This window comes from Lissotriton vulgaris, chromosome 9 (assembly GCF_964263255.1).
Source record: "Lissotriton vulgaris chromosome 9, aLisVul1.2, whole genome shotgun sequence".
NCBI classification, from domain to species: domain Eukaryota; kingdom Metazoa; phylum Chordata; class Amphibia; order Caudata; family Salamandridae; genus Lissotriton; species Lissotriton vulgaris.
This window is the reverse complement of record NC_141697.1, coordinates 1,103,818,400-1,103,838,528: the sequence shown is the minus strand read 5'-3', so window position 1 is coordinate 1,103,838,528 and position 20,129 is coordinate 1,103,818,400. Positions and strand designations below refer to the sequence as shown.

The following is a 20,129-nucleotide window of genomic DNA, read 5'->3' as shown; positions in this document are numbered from 1 at the left end:
AGTAAGCGTCTGCCCAATACCTGCTACGCTAATTAACTGGTCCCCCTTGGAGGTCATAGTGATAGAGGGATATAGGGCGGCGGTGTATGGAAAAGTCCACAAATATGGAGACCGATCAAATAGGAAGGGTCTTTCCCTACGTAATAGTAGGCCTTCAGCGAGGCAGCCAAAGGGGGTGGCCCGTCCCATCCTTATCCGGCCGTAGAGGGCCTGGGCTTAGCCCCGCGCGCGTCCCGCGGGACGGGATCAAGTTCTGTTTAAATAGGACAAGGAGGCGGGGCCGGCCGGGGAAGAGTACCAGCTTCAGGTAGTGGGGGGGAATGCTGGTACTATCAGTCCCTGGCCGCCGCACCCGCCGATTCCCCACAAGGAAAGAAAGTGATGCAAATAGTCTTGGCAGTGGGCAGAATATCCTCTGGTCCTCCCGCAGTCCCAGCAGCGGCAAACCTCGAGCCGCGAGTCGCTCCCGCGAAGCGGGGGCGGCGAGAGGTTTTCACAGGCAGCAAGCAGGAGGCGGGGCCGGCCGGGGGAGAGTACCAGCTGCAGGAAGTGGGAGGGAATGCTGGTACTCGCAGTCCCTGGCCACCGCACCCGGCGATTCCCCACAAGGAAGGAAAGTGATGCAAATAGTCTTGGCAGTGGGCAGAATATCCTCTGGTCCTCCCGCAGTCCCAGCAGCGGCAAACCTCGAGCCACGAGTCGCAGAGGGTATACTAAAACATTAAATGTAATGATGCATCATATTGAGGTGTACAAAAAAAGGATTAAAATAAATAGTTTTGTTCACATGTATTGATAGAGGCCAAACATTGAATGCAAGCTATGTTACTGGCTTAAATTATTCCTTATTGTTAATATACTTTTATTTATGATTATTTTCTCTATCACTCATGATATAAAGAAAGGAGATGAAGGTGTTATTCAAACTTTTAAAAGTATTTGCAATATTGGAATGTAGAATTTATTTAAAAATGTGTGCTTTTTATTTCATTTTGTTAATCTAATCAGAAAAGAGAAAGTTGCAATGCTTATTTATTTGACAAAAGGGGAATGTCCTAGCTTTAGTGGAAACTGCAGAAAGTAAACTGTGCTCACCAAGATATGGGTTTACATTTTGTTCTAGCAGGGGCAGCTGGTTGAAAGTGGGGGGTTGTAATATTTGACCTGAATTGTAGCGAGCAAGCAAAGAAACCGACCTCTTAATGAGGATTTGGAGTGGAGGGGTTGCCCTCCAGAGAAAATGTTGTAACAAATGGGGTCATCAATTAGTGCATTTTACAAACTATTTTAACATACATTTGCACACAAAAGAAGCAATAGACTCACATTAAAATTTTTGTTTTTCCAATGGTGTCCGACCAATGAAACCGGATGCTTGCTTTTTGCAGTGGGGTAAGTATTTGTCACATCTTTAAAAGTGTCTCTAGAAAGTCTTTTTAAAGCTGTTTCTTCCCACATGTTACATCACAGATTGCATGCCATAGCAAAACATTACTGTGAGAAGGTGCCACATTCTACATAATAGCCCTCACTTTATGACTGGTTTTGATGTGGTTTCAATTGTGGTGCATAGGGTCACTGCCAACCAGGTCTTCAGTGCCAGTGCTTCCTCCCTAAAACATATAAAAAATTGGTACTTCTGCCCCCTTTAAGTCCCTAGTAAATGGTACCCTGAGTACCAAGGGGCTGAAGAGGGATCCCTGGAACCCCCTCACTTGGGACCATGCACTTGCAGCTTGCATGCCCCTGTGAGGTAGAAAATGACAAAGTCGACATGGCACCCTGCCCGGGTGCCATGCCAGCCAGCACTGCCTAAGGTATAGGTAATTCACCACTCTAGTAGGCCTTACAGCCCTAAGGCAGGGTGCAATATACCAAAGGTGAGGCCAAATCTGCACAAGCAATTATGTCCCTACAATATTAGGGTATGTCCCTACAATATTAGGGTCCATTCCTTAATGTTGTATGTGCCAATGAAGCCATAGAGAGTACATGGGATGGAAAGTCGACTACTCTAGTTCCACAGCACCATGATGGCTTTACTGGACACAGGAGTCTTTGGTACTGATGGAGCAAGGACTTGTAGAAAAGAGAGTTGCTCAGAAGCAATCCGCTCCTTTAAGTCACTAACAAGTTATTAAAATTGTTTTGTCTAAAACTAATGCTCACCACACGAATACGCGGGTTAGTGAAGCTTGCTTATGTGTTTACTAATAATAACATGAACCAAGGACTAAAACGGCTTTCAAACAGGAAATCTTTACTGCACATGCGTCAACTGCATCTACACAGTATGACTCGCTTGGAGGGAAATTCTTGCGCATGACCAGAAGACACTAAAATGGAGTCTTGAAGACTCGTGTGCTTGGCATCTGCTTGTTGGAACTAAATTGAGTGTTTTTTATTAAAGCTAACACAGGGATAAGTCTAATAAATAAACTGGGATAGAGTAGAGGTGGGTGGTATACAGTGAAAAAACCATTTATTTTTAAAAGTAACATCTGTCTTTTTGACGTTATCACTAGTGCGTATTGGGCCTCATGTATAACTGAAGTAAGTAGAGTCACATGTCAACTGTGCGTGACTACTGAAAGTTAACCCGGAATGATGACTGAAGTTCAACGAAAGCCAAGGTCGCAAAATGTCCTAGCTTGGGAACGGACGGTGAAAAGTTCAACGATGTGGACATGTATACAATTTTGGAGCAAATAAATGTGAGAGCGGTGTGAAATAAAATTTATGAATAAAAATTAAGGGGATGGGTTTGTGAACAATGGACAAACTGATTTAGATGTCATGTAAGCATGGTGTGACAATCACCCCCCCACCGCCCCCCATTGCCTGACTAATTAGATTTCGTATTTTTAAGATATTGAAACTTTAGTGGGTAGTACATGGAAAAAAGAAAGGTATAATTGAGATAGCCTTAGTTAGTTAGTTAGTGCAATTTAAGGTGCTGTTTCTGGGAGAGATGCTGTGAGATACTGATGAAATACCGAATGCAGAACATTCTATCCTAATTTAATTGGGTTAGATAAGAAGATCGTGGAAGAATCTCGAGGAGGAAGAAAGTGTCAGAGAGGGATGCTACGCAATCGTCAGTGTTCTATAGAGGTCATCTATCCTGTCCTGATTCCTGTCCTGAAGTCTTTGTCGCCTGATCTATCCTGGGGGACCCATACCTGCACTTTGGCCAGGGGTTTGGTCTTCACACCATTCTTGGTGAATATATTTTCACGCTATTTGCAGATGTTCTTTTCTCTCTGTCCTATCCCTTTCTTAGCATTGATCATTGCATGAGCCCAAAGTATTCGTTTGATGAATTGATTGAATTTTCTCTCCTAAGAAAGATGGTGACTGCACTGTGTATTTGAGATGGTTCACATGCGTTTGAAGTTTAGATAAAGATTGAAAACTTTCCTGAGTCTTTGGTTATTTATATTGAATAGAGAACAAGTTAGCTTATGTCATTTTCACCATCAACTAGTTCAACTAATGGTCCATCGACCAGAGGGAAGAACTTTTTGATCAGTAAAAGGTTAGTTAGGAGTATTGAATAACTAATCTTGAAAACTGTGGAGAAAAATTATAAACTTTGATTCCAGCGGTTTACTCAAATTGTGGTTGTGTGTTTATGGATCCAGGTGAGTATATGGTAGTGGAGTATTTGTTGTTGGTGGTAAGCCACTGGATCAGTACCAAACTACTCCTCTCAAATCCACATTGATGCCAGTGTGAGATTTAACATGTACTCAGAGGGTACCTGAAAGGTGCCCCCTGCAAACCTACCAACTATGGGGTGGTCTCTGACTGGCTGCAGGCAGCCAGCCACAGCCAGACATGTTTCTGGACCCCTGGGTGGAGAGCCCCTGCTCTCTGGGAACAGAAACAATGCGCATCCTGGGCAGAGGTGTGTCACCTCCTGCCCTAAGAAGGGCCTACACATCCAGCTCCTGGTCCTTTTTATTACAGCAAAGGTTAATACGGAATATGCTTGACTCCTGTAAGCATCTGTTTGTAGCCTGCCTGTAGATTCACATGCTCTGGATACTCCAGCCATCTATTGTTGGGCTCAGGCGTTTCAAGTTGTTTTGTGTTCGAAGAAGTCTCAGTCACAAGGTAACCCGTGACTCCTCCCTTAGTTGGCAATGCTCACGGGCACAAACTCCATTCATTCTTTTACGCAAAACAGGAGACTGCAAGTATGGAGTGGTGAATAATGAGGAATATGGCGATAACACAAAATGTGTGTAAGATAAACAGTTAATGTTACAGAAAAAATGCAAATAGACTGACTACAGGAATGTGTGTGGGGGTCGGGTGGGGGTTTAGAGGTATAGAAACCTGTATCACTACGGACTACAAACCAAACACATGCTTACAGGGTAGCATTCTGTTTGTAACATGTGTAGGTGGGGGTACACCTGCTTTGTGTAGTCTAATGAATATTCTTCAAAGAGGTGGCTAGTTAGCAGATGGTGCAGTTGTCTGCAACAGAGTTCTTAAGATTGTTTGTCCACCTGTAACGTGCTCATAGACCACATTATCAACACAGTAATGCTTAGTAGAAGTATGCTGCGTGGGCCATGTAGCTGCTTTAGTGATGTCAGTTATAGGAATATTTCTTAAGAAAGCCTTAGATTCCCCTTTTTCCTAGTAGAGTGTAATCCAAGGGGAACAGGGAGATACCTTCAGGCTTTAAAGGAAGTAAGTTTGGATACACTTAACTGTCAATTTAGCTATGCCGGAATTTTGATATTGGAACTCCTTTATGAGGTTTAGAAAAAGTGAAAAAAGCAGTTGATACTTACGAAAAGATTGAGTTTCCACAATAGAATACATTAGAGCCCTGTTGACATCTAGGCTATTACCAAATTCCCTCTTGGCTACTGAGTCTGGGAGAGAAAAATAGGAAAGAAGACCACCTTTGGTAGAAAGTTGAGATTTGTTTGAAGGACTTTCCTTTCAGCACGAATGAAAGCTTCTTGAAGGGTAAGAGCCTGCAGCTTATGTATACATCTAAAGGAAAGCTACCTTCCAAGAGAGATATTGCACAGGACAGGAATGCATTAGCTCAAACGGAGAACCCAAGAATCGAGTGAATACTATATTTATCGGGGTACATGGAAACCTTGGTGGAACAACCTTTTGAGGTCTTCCATGAAGGTGTTAATAATTAGGATCCTGCAGTTACTTTCTTACCACATATGGAAAGAGTGGAAGAGGAAAAAAAGCGTAGGCAAATATCCCTGACCAGTTCATCCACAGTAAACTCTGGGAGTAGAAACCTGGAGGCTAAGCTTTAGCCTTTCGCGTTTCCACGTGTGGCGAAGCGATCTGTTTGCAAGTGCCCCCACCATTGAAATTAGCACTAGTGGGTGAAGTTCCCACTTGTGGACTTGTTGAGGCATCCTGCTAGTCAGGTCCGCAAAGTCTCCCATCTCTTGGCGGGTACCCTGTTAGGAGGAGTATGCAATGGTGAATCCCTCAAAGTCAAATCTTCAGCGCCAGTGATGACAGCTGATGCAAGTGAGTGCAGCTTTGTTTCAGCAGATAAAACATGGCATTCATATTGTCTGTTTTTTTCTTTTTTTTAAACACTGCCTTGCCCCGAATGCTCTGGGGATAAAAAAGGCTTTGAGGGATAGGTGATAGGCATGAAGCTCAAGGTAACGGATGTGGAACCCCTGTTGCTAGGGCGACCATAGACCCTGAATTGTCATGTTGTGAAGATGTGCCTCCCAGCCTGGGAGTGAGGCATATGTGATGATAGTCATTTGTAGAATATGGTCTGTAAAGGCCCTCCACTGCAGCAGACTGTTGATGGTCTGCCACTGCAGACAGCAAGCATTGTTCAATGTCAACACTAACACTAGATCCTGTAGACAATCCTTTGCTTGTTATTATTGGGTTGAGAGGCACTCCTACAATGGGCGCATGTGCAGTCTGGCATGGGGAACTGTCGCGATGAAAAGCCATTATTCCTATGACAGACATAACCATCCTGATTGGAAGATTACAACATGGCGCAAAAAAAAGGCAGTAGCTGAAGAGAAAATAGTACTACTTAAGTGTTAAGGTGAGCTTTGCCAGTGACATTGAGAACAGACCCTAGAAATAGTTGAATCCGCAGGGATTGAAGGTGACGACTTGTTGGCTTTTATTGTAAATCATAAACTGAAGGAAGGGCAGGACAGCTTGAGTGTGTGCTAAACAATGCAACCTGCCCGTGCTCTTGATCAGCCAATCGTCTAAGTAGGGAAAGGTGTGTGTACACCCTCCTGAGGTGGGTGGCTACTACCACTACCCATTTCAAAAACACAAATCCAAAGATTGTATTGACCTCAAAGGGAAGCACCTTGATCTGGCAGTGTTGTCCACTTACCATGAAACAAAGCTGAATGGATGGGAATGTGAAAGTAGGTGTCCTTTAGAGTTAGTGCAGTCAAGAAGTTGCCTTGTATCAGCAGGGGGACAACATCCTGTAGCACTGTCATTTAAAAATGTTCCAAAAGGATGTATTTGCCAGAGGTCAAGGATTAATCGGAGCTCCATCCTTTGTCGTCGCCCTGGTGAAATGGGTGCGCAGCCCCACTGAAGGCTCCTTCTTTGCTAAAGAATAGCGGGCTTCGATACACAAAATGACCCATCTGGAGATAGTCTGCTTGTGTACGTCCCGACCTATCTTGGCGCGCACATAGCCAACAAAGAGCTGGTCATCCACCCGGAACGGTTTGGCGCGAGCCAAATAAAAAGAAAGCGCAGGTTTTGGGTCCAGACAGTGGAGCCTCTCTTCCTCTTTCGAAGGATGAGGCGGCGGAAAGAAGGTGGGCAAAGTGATGGTTTGCCCAATGTGAAAGGAGGTGACAACTTTGGGAAGGAAGGATGGACGAGTCCTGGGAGAACTTTGTCAGGATGTACAGACAGAAAAGGGGGCTTGGAAGAAAGGGCCTGGAGCTCACTCACTCTTCTGGCAGATGTGATGGCCACCAGGAATGCAGTCTTAAGATTTAAAAGCCTCAAAGGACAGTTGTGAAGTGGCTCAAAGGGAGCGCACATTAAATAGGTCAAGACCAGATTCAAGTCCCACAGAGGTATAACAAAGGGAACAGGAGGAAAGAGAGGAGTTCTGCCTTTTAAGAAACGATTTACAACTGGGGACTTGGAGAGAAGGCTGATCAGGAAGCAGAGAAAAGGAAGAAATGGCCGAAAGATAGCCCTTGATAGTGCCCAGAGCCCTGCTGGGCCAAAGGGAGAAGGAACAAGAGAACCTCAGAAAGAGGGGCAGAAAGAAGATCGATCCACAGCCTTTGCTGTGCACCATGCCAAAAATGTGTTCCACCAGCAGGCGTATGCTGTCTTAGTGGAGGGACGCCTGGCTGCCAAGATTACATCACAAATTTCAGGAGGCAAGTCAAACGGCATCAACTGCCGCCGCTCAATCTCCAAGCAAGGAGGTGGAGGCTGGACAGGTTAGGGTGGAGGACCGTCACCTACTGCTGCGACAGAAGATCCTCCCGAAGAGGCAGTCGGATCGGAGGATCGACGTCCATGTTGAGCACCTCAGCATACAAGACTCTTCGTGCCCAATCCGGAGCCACCAGAATGAATTGGGCCCGGTTGCGCTTGATATTCTTCAGCACTCTGGGCAGAAGTGGTATAGGGGAAAGGCGTAAACCAAACCACACCTCCACTTGCAACAAAAAGCATCGCCTAGCAAGTGCTGCCTTGGAAATTCCAACATGCAGAATTGCTGACATTGCGCGTTCTCTTCGGTGGCTAATGGATCTAACAAAGGCTCTCCCCACTGTTGAAAGAGACCTTGCACCACCTCAGAGTGAATACGCCATTTGTGATCCATCAAGCACCTGCGGCTGAGTTTGTCAGCCCTGGCGTTCAGGGAACCTGAACCACCAGGGATATGCCCGGATGTTGCAGCCATGTCCAGAGGCGAAGGGCCTCCTGACATAGGATCCAAAACCCCACCCTGCCCCGTTTTTTGCAGTACCACATGGCGGTGGTGTTGTCCGCGAACACCTGCACTACTCTTCCCCAGAGGGACGGAATGCCTTCAGTGCAAGACGAATTGCCCTGAGCTCCAGAAGGTTGATATGGAGCCCAGACTCTGCCGGAGACCAGATGCCTCTGATCTCCGCCTCTCCTATGTGGCCGCCCCATCCCAGCACTGTGTGCTCTGGTTGGGGAAGGGAGAGTGATCTGCTGTTGACCCAATCCTGGTTTGTGAGATACCACTGCAGTTGTCGTGCAGTGCCCTCCGAGATCTAGACGCAATTGGACCGATTCCCCTGATGCTGCGCCCAATGGCAATTCAGGTCCCACTGTAGAGCCTGCATATGCCACTTGGCATGACCGGCAAGCAGGATGCAGGAGGCCATGAGGCCCAGCAGCCTCAGAGTCATCCTGACCAAAACCCAGGATGGAGGCTGAAAGATCGGAATCATAGCCCAAATATCTCGGACTCGTTGTTCGGGATGATAAACCCGAAACTGCATTGTGTCCAGAACCGCTCCGATAAAGAGGAGCTTCTGAGAGTGGATCAGGTGTGACTTCAGCACATTGATGGAGAACCCCAGCGAATGCAGGAGGTCGGCCGTAGTCTGGAGGTGGGAAACAGTCTGGGGCGAGCCTGCCTTCAACAGCTAGTCGTCGAGATAGGGGAAGACTGGAACCCCTGATCTGGGCAGATGAGCTGGGATGACCGCCATCACTTTCGTGAACACCCGAAGGGCACTGGTAAGGCCAAAAGGGAGAACGGTAAACTGAAAGTGCTCGTGGCCTATCGTAAACAGCAGGTAATGCCGGTGGGCCGGCAGGACGTGGATGTGAAAATAAGTGTCCTGCAAGTCCAACGGTACCAACCAGTCTCCAGGGTCGAGGGTAGACAAGACCAGAACAAGTGTCAACATCTTGAACTTCTCCTTCCGGGGGAAGCGGTGGATGTTCCTGAGATTCAAGATAGGACGCAGGCCCTTGTCCTTCTTGGGCACCAGCAAGTAGTGGGAGTAACAACCATGATCAGGTCCGGGGACAGGAACGCGCTCGATGGCTCCCTTGGCCAGGATAGCCGTAACTTCCTGTTGGAGAAGGCCCAGGTGATGCTCAGACATACGGTGGTACTCAAGTGGCATGGCAGGAGGGGTAGTATCAAAGGTGAGGGAGTAGCCCCTTCGGACTATCTGCAAAAGCCACCTGTCCGACATGATGGTGCGCCAGCCAGGGAGGGGATGGCGAATCCTGCCGCCCACTGTCGCTTGAAAGGCCTGAAATGTCAGACTAGGAAGGGTTAGAGCTGCTGCGGGGGGGGGGGGGGGGGGAGGGGTTATTGGCCTGGCCCACTGAACCTCTGCGGTGGATCCCATGTCCCAGGCTGCGGGAAGGTTAGGGGACTTGCGTCGGCATGTGGCTCTGGGCGGAACGTAGTGGGGCACCCCTTCCGTAGCCATGAAATGGGCGAAAAGCAGACTGGAGAGGCCCAAGGACTTGGCCATTGCCCTCGAGTCCTTGAAACGCTCTAGAGTGTTGTCCGCTTTGTCGCCAAAAAGGCGACGGCCATCAAAGGGCATGCCCATGAGGGTATTCTGGACATCCGCAGAAAAGCCAGTCGATCTCATTTGCGTCTAGCGTTGAAGGGCTACCGACGTGGAAATCGTCCTGCCTAGAGAGTCGTCGGTATCCAGCCCACAACAGATGGTAAACTTTGCTGCATCCCTCCCGATGGCAATGGCCTGGGAGAGCACTGTCCGGGCCTCCTCCGGACACTGAGGCAGCACCTGTGCAACCGTGTCCCACACATAGTGGGAATAACGGCCCAATAGAAATGCAGTGTTTACCTACTGCAGTCCCAAGCTGGCGGAAGAGAAAATCTTCTTCCCAAGATGATCCAGCTTCTTGGATTCCCTCTACGGTGAAGTGGTAGGGAATACACTCTTGGAGGTAGAGGCTTGGACCACCAAGTTCTCAGGGGTGGGGTGTTGGGAAAGGAAAATGGGGTCGCCCGGAGCCGGCGTCAGGCAATCATCCTATCCACGAGAGCCACCGTGTTGGGCCTGGAGCAGATGCCCAAAAGGTTGAAGGTGAGGGCTTCATTAAACGGTAGCAGGGGCTCAGAAGAGATCGCTTGTGGTTGAAGCACCTCTGTCAGGAAGTTAGTCCGCCACTGTAGGGAGCTCGAGGTTGAGAGCTTCGGCCGTCCTATGCAACACCACTGCATATGACTCTCCCTCCTCCGTAGCCACGGTACGAGGAGACAACATGCCAAGGTGTCCAGACAACTGGCATCCCCCAGTTCATCTCTCCAGTCCTGTTCACTATCCAACTGGTCAGTCAGAGTCACCTGACCCCTCCCAGTCCTCATCCTCTGGGTGCCAAACTGGCCTAAAAGGGACACCAGGAGTGAATAGGGGTACAAAAACCCCTCTTGGCGCCGGACGATGCCGGTCTGGGTTCACGTCAGAATGGAGGCAGGGGTCGACGCTGGCCGGGGGCATGACCGCCGACTAATGCAGTAGCGGAGCCGGAGAAAGCGGCACCAGTGTAGGCGTAATAAGGTCAACCTGAATCCAAGGGGGGCCTGCAGCACCAGGGCCGCTGGCGTCAAAGGCCTAGGTTTCCCAACTTAGTATGCGGGGCCCAAAGGCGAGCTGGTGGATTCTGGCTGCCCTAAGATGGCATGCATCACTTCGTAGAAAGCGCAAAGCTGGGCAGGGGTCACTCTGGGTCCCGGGAAGGGAGGAAAGCTCGGAGCCGACCCTACAGGCTCCGCATGCGGAGCCGCGGGAGGGGTACGGCCCACATTCCTCGTCGCATCAGCCGACCGATAGGGAATAGTCGAAAGAGCGATGATGCATCTTCTACTTCTTCTTGTGCTTCAACTTACCTGACCCAGAGTGCGAAGACTTAGAAGTCGAGTGGTGATGTCTCTGCGACCAGTCCCTCGACCTCCCTCGATACCTCGAATGGCGTGGAACCGACTGACGGCGCTCAAGAAACTTTCGGGACCGCTTCCGCAAAGCCTTCGGAGCCATGGAACGGCAGTTGGAGCACAACTTGGGGTCGTGGTCGCACTCAAGGCAAAAAAGGCACACGCGGTGCGGATCCGTAACCGACATCAGTCAGGAACAGGATCCGCAAGCCTTGAAGACGGGCATCCCTACGTGCACCAGGAGTCGTAGGACAAAAAAAAATGTTGACAAAAGTCGCTAAAAAGGTTCAGCCAAAAAGTGACTGGGGCGCAAAAAGAAAGAACTGACTTCAGCACGTGAGGGCAGCGTCTAAGTAGCTATCGCAGCGTCATCCCGGCGACACAATGCCAACGACTGACGCAGAGCCGACCGACACCACCTTCCGATGCGCAGAGGTACTACTGACAAAAAAACTTTTCGGATCCAGTCTGGCGCCTGGGGGTAATTCTAAGGTAAGGAATCTATAACTAACTGTTTTTTTCAGATACCTCTGTAACCTTCCCCATGTAGCTGATGTGTTATTAGGGTGCTGTCATAAGTCAATGCTTGGAGATAAAGGCCCCCTTGGTAAGCGAACCCCGGCCCCTGCCCTTGTGGGAGGTTTTACCTCAATATGTTTATTTTGGATAGCCCAAACGCCTTGCTGATGGTACAACTACTGCGGTCATTGGAATTACTGGAGTTGTTATGGGGAAGGGACTTTTGCAGCACACCTTTACTGCTGCTTACGAAAGGTGGATGATATGTGAAGGGCGTTTTCTGTATCTTTTTTTAAATTTATGCTAACATTTGATCAACCTGTGGACCAAAGAAGTGCTCGCCATCAAAATGTAAATTAATGAGATGGTGTTGTACTTTTGGCTTACAATTGGATACAGAGCCACAAATGTCTTCATAGAATTACGTCTGTGAAGCAGCACATTTATAGGCAGTGTGCACCATTGGAGAGCATGGAGGAATGTAATAGTTGATATAAAAATAGGGTCTGATGGAGAAAGGTTGTGCTTTTTCTTCACTCTTGGACTTGAAGGTGCCTGTGGCAGCCTTAAGCAGTGGAAGGAATTCCTTGGAGTGTGCAGAGAGTGTTTCTATTAGGAAGGCCTGCTCCTCGGGGAGGGTGAGCAGGACCCAGGTCCTGAAAGGCTGTTTGAAGGTGTCTGTGGCAGACTTGAGCACTGGAGGGAATCGCATAGAGCGTCCGAACTGTGAAAGTGCTTCTACAAGGAGTACTGCAACTCTGGGATGGTGTGTATATATTCTTTGTGGTATGATGCAGTTGGCTGTACTACCCAAAGGTATAAAACGGTCATCTGGTACAGACGCCGTAAGTGGGATTAGCTCAGTGTGTATATTTGCTGGAGGATCTACATTGTAAACAGCCCACGGGTCTTTGTAGGCAGAGAAGAAAATTGTGGTTCATAATCAATGGTGAGGGTGGTATATGGTCTGTAGCTGCTTGTAACAGTAGGATTGTGAAGATCCCGCTTGGGAATGTGAAGGGAGTGATCGCGAATAGGTAGAGGCAGATATTGTGGACGTGGTGGAACAGACGAAGTTGTGTGGTTGTGCTCCTGAGCCTCTTTGGTTGTGGAGGAGGCTCTGAAGGAGTGTCTGAGCGTGCTCCTTCTCGAAAGATAGCCTCCTCTTCTTTAGAAAAGGCTCAGAGGCCTTTGTGTTTCTGGAGGTGATTTTTACTGTTTCTGGGTGAATGAAAATACACTTCTGTCTTACATCCATTTCTTTTTGCAGTCTATCTTGGACTGGTATTTGGAACTATCAGAGCCAGTGGAAGACTGTCTATGCCTCAATGGCATTTTCGTAGGCCATTTTTGGGGCTGGTGTTGGCTTCGGTGTCAAAGGTTGTACCAGTGCTGATGGGTTCTTTCAACTTTGAGAAGTGTGCTAGTTTTTGGGCGCAAGAAGGTTACTGGGACTCCTGGCTCTCAGATGACTCCTGTTTCAGCTCGGATGCCTTACTTAGGCGCTAACCCGAGCGTGGCGCTGGAGACCCTGATTATGGCACAGTCTTGAATCCTGGCCAGGAAATTAGGCCCTCCAAGGGACGATGCTCTGCCTTGATGTGCAGCCTCTTATGAGGCTCAACGTTTCGGTCCAGCTGCACTTCAGCACCTTGACATGCACTCATTCGAAAGACTGTAAAGATGGAGTGCTCTTTCTTCTTCCTCCTCCTCCTCCTCTTTTGGCTAAGATTCACTGAAGTATATCTCTGGGCTGAACTCGTGTGCAGGCAATTCTTCATCACCCTCCTCTCCTTCCTCAATGCTGAGTGGGTTAACATTGCTGAAGATATCTGGTATCTGTGGATTGCTGCTGCTTTTCTTGCAGCAAAAAGATAAACAGTAGGTGCACTCTGTGTCTTTGCAGTATAGAGAAAAACACAAATAACACAACCAGTGCAGATCAGTCGAGGGGAATTTGCATCACACTGAGGGCATTTTATAAAGGGGTGTTCATTTCTTTCCCATCAGTGCCTCTCATTCTCCTGGGAGACTGGTCTTCTCCTATGGTCTTCAAGGCGTCTGCAAAAGAGTGAGGAAACTAAATAAAGATGTAGATAAAGTGTTTTTCTCGACAATGGCAATCAATCTTTGTACCGCGCGGGGTTGAAACTGAGGACTTGAAACACATTGGGTGAAGTGGCCCCAACTGTATGCATCTGAATGCGATGGTGGAAAAAACAATCTAACAATGGAGTCGGTGCACATGCGCATTGCCAACTAAGGGAGAAGCCATAGGATAGGGTACCTTGCGACTCAAAAATACTTCTTCCATCAAAAACATCTTTCAAGGTCCGAGCCCAACACTAGATGGCAGTATTAAGCAGAGAAGGGTTATCTAAAGTCACACATACTACAAACTAACCTATTACTCTCAATTGGTGTAATAAAAATGGCAGAAAGCAAGGAGGGAGGAGCCCTAACGTCCCTCAGGCCGAGTCCACTTGAGTCCTTAGCACCGTTTAGGTCACCTATCAGGCCAGGGGTTTTAAAAGCTGCGGCAAAGGTGGAACCAGCTATGGTATTTACAGATGTGACCCCCAGCAACCTTTATACAACACCCATGGTTGCCACATTTCACTCAATAGCACATGATATTGTCTGTGCCACCGATGTTTTGTGAGCCTACAAGCATTAACTAAAGTAAAAGCATACAAAATACTTTTATAAATTAATCATGGACTAACAGTAGCATATCTTAAGAGTCTTCAATTTCTGAAACACAAAGCTTCCTTTCCTGGCACCACAGATTTGGTGGAACTTTTCTACTGCCTGAAATCCCCAATGGTTGTGTAGCTATGATGACCAAGAAGGACCTAGAGGCCACAGCCTCTAGAAAACCGGAGGTGCGGTTAGTGTGAATGTACAGGAGACTTGAAAGAACTTTGTACACCCACTACATTTCTGGCCCGCTATTAGCATTTGGGTGTGGTGAAGTCTTTGACAATTGAGAAGATGTATTTGCCGCTGTTGATGCTTTAGTTTTTTTTTTTACTTGGGCCTTCCCTTTAGTGTCTCACATTAACTGGTGGTACCTTCTCTAGGTGGCTCGGAAATACTATTTCCGCTTCCCCTTTGCTGGTTCTCCATTTCCGTTCCATTTGTTTGCAGTGTTGTTAGGTCATTCTGAGCTGCCTTGTGTTCTAGTTTCTGCTGAGTGGCTTTGTTTCATGGAGGCAGAGTGTTGGCACGGTTGGTGATGCACTTGCTGAAGATTTCAATGTTGCGTGTCAGGAGACCCGTGGGTACAAGTTTAGTTTTGCCCAATCAGCCTCTGTTAAGCTGTTCCATTGTCACTGTGTTGGGCCCACCGTGAGGGTTCTTCTGTGTGAGGGGTACACTGATTGTGAAACGGACTATAGAGTGGTCTGTCCAAGTGAAAGGTCTTGAATGTTGATCGCAATGCTGCCCAAGGATGCGAAGAGGGGATCTAAGATGTGTTTGGCGCTATGGCAGGGCTCTGCAAAGCTGATGAAGTCTGCAATGTTGTTTGCGAAGTTAGCTCGAGGGGGGATTGGAAACTGGATCTGAATGTGAAACTAACTGCTTGGCGCACATTTAATATCTTTTCCTAGTTCATGAGAATGATTCCACCTAAAAACAAACCAAATACTTTGGTAAAGATGATGCAGAATTTGTGCATCCTTATTTCCTGCAGGCTTTGTGATTTTTTTTTAGGGACCTCACAGAGCTGCTCAGGTGTGCACCAGGTGACTGCACAACCCTTGCCCCCTCCCTCCCCACCAAGGTAATGCAAAGCACTTCCTGCAAACAGTTGATGTGGCATTTGTGGTTCACAGCAGAGCACTGAAGCATTATTTACTCTAATTTAATGAAGAGGACAGAGATGCACATCACAGAGCAGAAACAGAGTGGCTAAGGTGCGCAGACATTCGGAAGATGTATGCCTTGTTAGAGGCAAGCATCTGCAATACTTAACAAGAGTTCGCGGCGGGATCTGACAAGACCGAGGTTGCTTTCCCGGACAGGCTACCTGTGCCTGGGAGCGTTAGAAGTACATTACTAAGTGAGGACATCTTTTGACGTTCCCCTACAAACTATCCATTATACTTGTTTGAATCATTTGAACTGCTGTTTGTTTATGAATGACACGTCGGGAAGGGCCTTGTACTGTTTGGACGTATCTGACCCACACTGCTGATATCGGACTGTGGGATATACTCCCCTTATTTTGATCCAGTACCCGGGCAAATATACGAATCGTTCTAAACACTACCCTACAAGCGTCATCACACAACAAGTCTCGACGCAAAGTGTTGATCTTAGCCTTTAAAAAGTCATCTCAAAACGAAACACGTGTCGGCTGTTCTTGTTTCTTGTCTCTACGGGTCAACATCGATGAAGACTTAAGAATTAACATATTTTGGCTATGCATACTATTGGATTTGTGCTATTATTGTTCATTGAACTGTCGACTCACTGGAGTCACTTTAGTAACTTGTTTGGGTAGTGCTCTGTCAACCAAATCTTCTTATCTGAAATACTTGCATGACGTTTCCAGCACCTCCTACTGGCGGCAGGGTACCCACAACACCAAGAATGCAAAGGGCCAGGGAATAAGATTATAATGACATACAGTATCTATGTGGATTGTCACTGCCTAAAAGTTTCATACCTGATGGCTGTAAACTGTAGCACATTAAAAATATTCAACTGCAGCTCACTAAAACAGAAGATTCTTCCTGCTCATGATGTGCAAAAAGATTAATCTAAGAACTGTAGAAACCTCACAGAGTAAATGTTCACTGCAGCACACCCTTGTAGTTGCACTTAAGCGACTTTCAAGGTGACTTTGACATTGTCCTTTATTTAAGAAGATCGAGCTAGACATAAATTAGGTTAAAGCAGTGCAACTTTTCAATCTGTACTAACCAAAAAAGACCACAAAAGTGGAGGAATGGTGTTAGGTGTTTTCATATTACTAAGGTGTTAATCTAAATGGTAGGTGGCAGCACTCACAATATTTTATCCAATATGGTCCATTTTGTTTAAAATTGTAAGGTGTCTCCATTCACTAGCAAGAATTGATCATAACATTAATGGAGGTAGAGCATCAGTCATAGATGGGACCAGACTAATGAAAACAGTGCTTGTTATGCAATGCGTGAGGATCTGACCTGTGGTAAATAATATATACACCACTTAACAGCTTATTGTGATGTCCTCATTCATTAACCATAACACTGTAGACACGTAATCAGGCCACCTCTAATACCTGGCTATTGCGGAGGTCAACATCTTGGGTTCTTAAATGTGCAATATTAGTATAGGTCTTGCTCTTCAAGGACAGTCCACACTTTCTAAACCAAAAACAAAAGTCTACTTATCTGGTTTTTAGATAAGCAAGTCTGTTTTGCAGTCTCCAAAAGCATGTCAAATACACAACTGAACTATTAAGGTTAATGACTAGTGCAACAGATGCCCCAATTCCTTTACCATCGATGTCCCTACGCTAAGCTGAGCAGTGCTTAGCTGTAAAAGAGAGGAGATCCTTCTCTACCTCCTCGAGGATTAAATACTCATTGTTCACAGCTACAAGTTCACCATTTAATGTGAGGCACAACTGCACCACACTAATCTTTGAATGGACTCTGTAAGATTTAAATAATCTTAAACTTTTGGAAAAAAGACTTTGGCGGTTTGATCCTCTTTGCCCATCAGCTCTCTATGCAATGAGAAAAAGTGTATTTGAAGACTGATATAAGGAGGGCAATAGAATTAGATCAACTTTTGAAATACAAAAACACAGAAATACGGATCAAACAAAGCATTTGGCTGGAGACCAATCAATAGAGCCTGACTGGACATCACCCTTGCAAACATTTTCAAACCATCCGAACAATGATGAATGTCCTAACTAGAGGACATGAGGGCACGGCTGGGGTCATGGCAGCTCCCTTTTCTCTGAAAGCAGCCACCCTAGTCTGAAACCTACTGGAGAAATGTCAGCAGAAGAAAGGCAAGGCTGCCCTGCCGATAAACAGAGGAGTAGTAGTAGGTCAGGCACAGATACCACTATTTGGCAGGAAACATTTCCTTAGTAGAGTAAGTCCCCTCTATTGATGGGTTCTCTTAATCCTTCGGTTTTGACAAAAGTTAGTATTTTGGCTTATGTAGTGAGGCTTTGGATTACCATCTCTCCCTCTGAATAGTACAGTCAATGTTTAAGCATCACTTGCATCTCTTCTCAATAAATGGATGACTTCTTTATCGGTTACGTTTGCCACTCTAGTATGAACTCCAGAGGAACATATCCTCAGTATTGCTTCAGCACAGCTTCAAACTGTAGATCATACAGAAAGCAGATGATTGTAAGTAAATCTGCTGTACAGTCAAGGAGCGCTATGTTTTTAGACTTTCAGAATCGCATAAATACAATACTCGAGTCATGTCTTTAGAGACATTCCTAAATATTATGTGTTCCTTGATGGCAGGCAAAAAACTATTCATAAGCTTTTCATAAATTGAGATTCACCCAACAGATGGCTTCCTCTGGTGTAAATACCTGAGGAAATTGGTAAATAGTGCACAGTCAACACTAAAGATGGATGCAATTTTCCATTGTTCTTCAGCGCAACCTCTTAAATGTAACACACATAATACAAAAACATACAGTAGTGGTTCAAGTTTATTGCCAAAAGGGTGATATTTTTATGTTATACTCATCTAAGTACTTTAAAGTAGGCATAGCATAAATCTCTGAATAATCTGTATCTGCCATTTCCAGTAGTGTAGTTATGGACTTAAATATCAACTAAGGTTAACTGAACTCCAACAATTATACCTGCATCTTGGAGGATGTGGCGCAGCGGGCAGAGCTGCTGACTTGGGAGCCGGGAATCTAGGTTTGAGTCTCTGCATCAGCTCAACATCCTGTGATTCTGGGCAAATCACTTAATCTCCCCATGCCCATGGACAGCACATACCTGGGTACCCTCACGGGTGAGAAGCTGTGCTACCTAAATCTACAAATGTAATGTAATGAATGCCGACAGACAATTCAGTTAGGTGCAAACTTAGCAGCCCATGGGACAGCCTCAACCCTTTTTAAGTAAACGCACTACATCAATTTATGAGCTTCCAACCTTTGAGAATTTTAGATCATTTATCATTTTATAATTTCAAACTGATTCACAGACAATGACAATAGCAGTAACATGGGCATTATTGGTGGGAAAACTAGCAAAAACTCTAAAAAGAGGGAAATGGGAAGTTCTGTTAAAAAACCCAATTGTGAAAGGAAAAAAAATCTATGAAACTGCACCGTTTTATTAAGGAAAATGATCTTAAAAAAGGGCGATAGTGTGGTTAACAACTGAGATATTCCATGGGGTGTTGCAAAGGTTTCCCGTTGCAGGAAAAAAGGAAAAGTATGCTAGTGAATCCGTGGATGTGCATATCAAAGCAAAGGATTCCCTAAAATCTACAGCAGAAAAGTTTAAAGGGCTTGAGTTAACAAGATAGACAAACACAAAATAAGTTACCTAAATGGATGACAATGTGGCAGAAAACTACACAAAACTAGCAATAGTACCTTCAATTCGAATGTTGGAACTAAACCAATTTCATAATTAGTGGTATCCTCAATGGATTTTAGGTTGTATACTAAAAGAGTGTCCATTCAGACTGCACACTGTTTTCTTACTGATGTGAAATTCCTCACACTGTCAGAATTGACACAATGGTCCTGAGGCAACTTCACATAAAGCCATACGGTGTCAGCAAGAAGAATGTATTTTTGCAAGAAAAGACACAGCCACAGGGTTTTCATGTGCATAAAGCACGGGAAACAAAATCGTCACTATCTTCAAAAAAGTAAAAAATGTAAAAGCAAAAAAATAATAATAATCACCTGTAGTTACAATTCAACTGTACTTCAACTGTTACTGTGGCAATGGTGGGTTGGAAAACCATACACTAGAGAAAACCAAATTAAGTGCAAAGGGTCTGTTAAATGGGGGGGAAGTCATGAAAAATGCCCCAACACATGCATGTTTTCTTTTACTCAATCTTATCAAAGGTAAAAGTATGCTTATTTTCTTGTATATTTCTTCTACCAGAGAGAAATATGTTGTTTAAGATTTGCAATAAGGGAATGCTACTAAAGAGTACAAGAGCAATACATAAATAAATGACACTACCCAGTTAAATTTAGGTGCATAAAAGTTTCAATCCACTTGTGTCTGCTATATGGATCTTTCTGAAAGACATAAGAATGACTGGAAAGTAAAGAGGAAGAAAAAGTGCAGAGAAGCGCCTCTTGCTCATAAAAAGGGCAAGAGACAGCAATTTCATGCAAAGATATTAGACAAAGCCTATCTCCAACCCATTAATCTGTACAATGAAGTATGTTCCTTGGTACATTAAGAAAGATCTGCAGTAATCAAAGCCACTTAATGATCATACCTGCAAATCCACTTCTTTTTCCATCTTCCAGCAAGACACCAACCAGAAATAATGCAGAAACATGGCCGCATTCTTAAAGACTCGTACTGTGAAGAGGAGCTATTCATACTAAACTGACAACATTATCAACCTATGAAGATTGCAGTTTTAAAAATATACGTTTTAGTGGGACACAGAAAATATTCTGGGTTTACATTCTGCT

The 20,129-nt window shown here is 45.7% G+C and overlaps 1 protein-coding gene across 1 annotated transcript in view; it reads right to left on the bottom strand.

Annotated features, from left to right (window-relative positions):
* ATXN7 (ataxin 7) overlaps nucleotides 1-20,129 on the bottom strand; it is a 344,046-nt gene that overhangs the window by 104,995 nt on the left and 218,922 nt on the right. The gene's annotated exons all lie outside the window — the stretch shown is intronic.